Consider the following 5,358-nt stretch of genomic DNA (forward strand, 5'->3'; position numbering starts at 1 on the left):
CTCAACCCCCATTCACACCTTTGTTCCAGTGACCTCAATAGGCCACAGGAAACAATGGAGCGGAGTCCTAAATTGGTTTCAACTGAAACCACTGATTAAATATGACCCACGCCCCCTTCACACCTGGGCACATGTGTTCAAGCACATGATCAATAGAGGGTCATAACCACCTCCAGGGGACTACGCCCACAGGGGTTTAAATACCTGGGTCTCTCCACCATTTGGTTGAGAACTGAAGAAGCCTTTCGGATGAGAGGTGAAACGTCTTCAAGAAACAAAAAGAAGTCCAGTCGCCTTTTTCAAGCTCCAGAGACTACTATGACCTGGATGACTGAGAATCTACACAGACACATTGCACTGTAGTTTTACAGACTGCTTTTACAGTGTATGTAAACAGTTATATCATGTTGCCTTAATCAAAGAGCAGCTCGTTGATACATTTTGATGTCTTCATCCATATATTAAGCTGTCCAGGGCAACTTCAATTCAGTTTTATTTATACAGCATCAAACCACAACTGCAGACACCTCAAGGCACTTTTAATATTGAGCGGTAAAGACCCTACAGTAATACAGCAGACAGGTTTCAACAGGGTCAGCTGTTGTTGATGAGCCAGTTGCAATAAAAAGGAAGATACTCCATAAAATTAAAAGAGATGCAACATAAAGTAAGAAGTATTGCATATTTCCCCTCACTATATGCCTGGAGTTGTGATCGTTACCATCCTTGTATTATTGCATTCGTGATACACGTGTGCAGTAACTTTTAATAGATTTATGTGACTCTGCTTATTGCACAAACTATGATGCTATTCTTCACACATCCATGAATGTTCCAGATCCCAAAAGGAAGACTCATCTGGGCACCTCTCTGGAGTATTGGCATACAGTTTAGTCACATATCTTTTAATGTCTTTTGGACATTGTGCTTTTCTTCAGCACAGCGTCTAACTCTCCGGCTGTTTAATATTATGCGGCTGCTCGTGCCAAGTTCCAATGAATTTCAATCATAGCTCGTAATGACAGAAAGAATTGATTACTGTGAAGACATATATCAGTTCAACACCACAGCCTGGGTTTTTGCTAAAGTCTTGGACAGAAACAAATCAGAGTATAAAAGCTGGAGAAATGGTGTTCATTATCCAATGTGAAACAGACTTTTCCTTCACGCATTTTCTTAATCTGTTTATGTATGCGCACACAAATAGTCAGTAACCCACTCGTTGGATTCTTATTTTTTCTTTCCAATTGTTGTCCAAGAAGTGGTGTTGCTGTAATGCCTCATTTCTGGTAAATTCATCACTTCATAAAGCTAGCTCTGGGATTTAAGTCAGTGGAGAAACATTCAATACTGAGCCAGTCAAAGAGATTCTCACTGACAAACAAACCAGAGTCCTGCCTTCTGTGTACATGCAAATGCGCTGGAACCTTACATTTGAAATGTGAGTGACCTCAGGCATGCCCTGTCCTGTGTGCTCATGCATCATTCTTTTGGATCTAAAAGATAAATGAAACATTTTTATTTACATTTTTCAAAGTGCAATCTGTGATTTTTGTGTTTTTTGCTATTAAACTGAAGTTACAGTATATAGTCAAAAGTAAAATTCTGTTGTGTTCTTAAGTGAACAGTTAAGATTTATAAATATTTATAAAAAAGAAAAAGAAATAAAGGGGGGGGGCACACAGTAACTTTACATCATATGAAATCAGTTTTCTTTTATGGTGGTGCACCTGGTCTGTTGGCCTAATTAAAGGTGAAACATAAGAATAATGAGTCTGCTATCCTCCACTTCCCCCTACTGTACAATCGGGGCATTTCAACCAACCAATATGCATACAAAATGTTGTTGCTTACTGTAAATTAGCTTGATTGATTATAGTTTCAGTCACTTCTCATCCTCTTTCAAATGTGCTTCCAAGAATTAGAAGAACAATTCCCTTTTGCAACAATTTGTGCAACAAACTGGCTACAAACAGGAAACACCCCAAGAGTGCAAATATCCACCAAGGCAGCTCACTCTCTGAGCAGTATTTAGTTTTAAGGCAATATTCGTTTTGTTTGTTTGTTTTAATGTACTTTAAGAAGTTTGTAGCCTGCATGTTGCACTTATAAAAACAGGCTTTTGTTATTTGCCCTGTTGAATCCTGTTTTATTAATATACTTGACATATTCTCTCTCTTGACGATACTTTCTTTAAAGATAGAACACATTTTGGGGTCAGCTTGAAAGAAAGGCAGACGTAAAATGTAAAAGTGAGGTCAGAGGTCAAATGTGACAGAATATTTGGATGCAAACTATAATGTGACATTTATAACCCCATATACCAGTATCATTTCCTAAATGCTGTCAATAAAAACAAAGACAGGAGAATTTTAAGCAGAGATTTAAAGATAAAAAACATTTTATCAAAGTTTGACCTTATTTGACCTTGAATAAGAGGTCAGAGGTCCAAAGTAATGCAATGCTTAGAATATAATGCCCTATATGCCTATATTTTGTCAATACATATGATGGCAGTAAGAAACATTGTTATAAATAGCTCTATATAGCATTAGTGACACTTTGATCTTCTGATCAATCTATTGACCTTGAAGTAGAGGTCAGAGGTCAAATGTGACATGACATTTTAAATCTTTATACGGTAGTTTATATGTGTTAAGAATATACACCACACTTGTGAGAATCATAGTTTCTAAGTTATAAGGTTTTTGTCAATCTTTGACCAATAAATCATGAAGTCGACCTTGTAGACTTTGGTGGATGTAAGCCAAATTTTAATGGATTGTTAACATGACCCCACTCTGCACCCTTACACAGTTTCATCAGAGTTCATTCAAAAGTTTTCGAACTATCATTTTTACAGACAGAATGAGACGCGCGCACACAAATGCTACCAAAAACATAACCTCCCTGGTGGAGATGATGAAGTCTAAAATTACACATGAAGTAGTGTAACAAATGTTTTTGCTGCCCCCTCCTCGGTTATGCCTCTTTTTAACTGAAATTCCTCGGACACATTGTTAGAATAGATAAACGCTTAACTGTTTTTCTATGTATCACAATGTGTTTATCATAAACATGCACATGACCATCAGATTGTAAGCACAAAACATACTCATACACACCTGGACCCTCCAGGTGAGGAAAGCAGGTAACGCCTGTTTCCTGACGTCACACACACACACACACACACCCACATACACATACATGATTACATCATGTGACGTGAGTGATGTTGTTACCTGAGCTTTGTGTAAACTCACATGATGCTAAAGTAAAACAGCCAAGCAGGAAGAAGGTTCAGACTCTCCCTCAGACATACACACACGCGTGTTGGCTGACGGAGACTCTCCCTGCAGGTAAAAAGATCAACTACGGGTTTCTGTGTCTTTCTTTATTTAACGGTGGTCCGAACCTAACACACATCTTGTTTAAAATGATATAGCATTTTCTTTAATGCACCCATTCAGATCACTTTAATTAATACTAAAGTCAGCAGCTCTAACTTTGTCTGGGAAAGGTTTAAAAACTGTTTAATTAACAGTTTTTAAATTGATAGTATCTCTCATCAACAGTTGCAAAGGTTGTTGTTTTTACACCAACCTTTCATATGAAGATGCAGACCATGAACTTCAGTTTCATTTAGTCATATATTTTGTCTTTGAAGTGAAACATCTGAACTGTTAAATGGCTAATTTCTTTAGTTGTAATGTCTACATTACAAATCGGTTTAAATTTAACTGCAGGTGCAGTTGCCTGGCATGAGATCTCAGCATGTTTTTGCTGCATTTATAAAATTATGAAATATATAAATAAAATAACAAATTGTTTACTTTATTATGTTTATTACCAACAGAAATTTTGATGAGGAGAGAAAAATGTCTATCAGGCTCTTTACACCTATTTTGAAGCAGTGGCTATAAAGCTGTAAGTTTGAGTCCTACCTGTGTTATGGAAATGAATGAAAATTTTTTACAATCAAAGAATTTAAAATACTTGAAGCAATCATATATAAAAATGTGTAAATAACACATAACCATTATCTATTTCAGATTACAGATTCAAATCTTCCTCTTGTTCTGTCAGCTGCTCCCTTTAAGAGTCACCACAGCAGATCATCTGCCTCCATCTCACCCTATCCCAAGCATTCTCCTCTGTCACTCAAACCCTCTGTATGTCCTCCTTCACTTCATCCATGAACCTCCTCTTAGGTCTTCCTCTTTTCCTCCTGCTTGGCAGTGCCATATTCAACATCCTTTGTCCAGTGTATCCACTATCCCTCCTCTGCACATGTCCAAACATCTCACCCTCGCCTCTTTGTCTCCAAACTGCTCAACCTGAGCTGTCTGATGTACTCATTTCTAATCCTGTCCATCCTGGTCACTCCCCAGTGAAAGGTTTTACATCGTCAACTCTTCCACCTTCAGCTCAACCTCCTGTCTTTTTGTCAGTGCCACCATCTCAAAACCATACATCACAGCAGGTCTCACTACATCTTATATCTTATACCATCCATATAGACATCTTACATTGTCTATATTGTCTATACTGTCTATATTGTCTATACTGATCACAATCTCTATATTGTCTATATTGTCTATACTGTCTATACTGTACATAGTGTATACAGCTTTTTATTTGTATATTCTGTATTTGTATTTTCTTATTTATTTTTTATCTTTTCATACTTTCTTATTGTGTTTTCTTATGTGTTTTATAGTATCTATTGTGTCTCTGTACAATAGCTTGCCGCTATTACACTGAAATTTCTCCATTGTGGGACAAATAAAGGGATTTCTATTCTATCCTTGTTACACATCACCCCTGAACCTCATCTCTACTCACTCCGCCCTGCCTGCACTCTCTTCTTCACCTCTGTTGTGCACTGTCTGTGTGCTTTGGATAGCTGAGCCCAGGTATTTCTGACCTACCTTTTTACTGTTTCTACTCCTGGCAACTTTCCAACCCTTTCCACCTCCCCACCCTCCAATGGTTTCTTCAGTGTAGTTCTCAAAACATTTCTGTTTAAAAAGAAATTCTAGTTGACTTTTTCATAAGCAATGACCGGTTTTTCTTTGCAGGAATTCTATCTGCTTCCAGATGTAAACTGTGCCAATATATCCAACCCACTGGTTGGGATAATGTAAAATAAAATCAAGTGGAAACCTCCAGAGGTCATCAGCCCACATCTGCAACTGATTATGTGTTTGCTTTGAAAGTTGGGGACAAACCTTTGTTTATAAGCAGCTATACTTAATGGCTTATAAATATATCCTAACCGCGATCTGCTATATAGACCAACAGTGCGCGCAACTCAGTAGGCGCTCAGTATGGCTCCGCCCACAGCTGCACAAACCG

The sequence above is a fragment of the Archocentrus centrarchus genome, chromosome 14 (assembly GCF_007364275.1).
Source record: "Archocentrus centrarchus isolate MPI-CPG fArcCen1 chromosome 14, fArcCen1, whole genome shotgun sequence".
Lineage (NCBI taxonomy): Eukaryota > Metazoa > Chordata > Actinopteri > Cichliformes > Cichlidae > Archocentrus > Archocentrus centrarchus.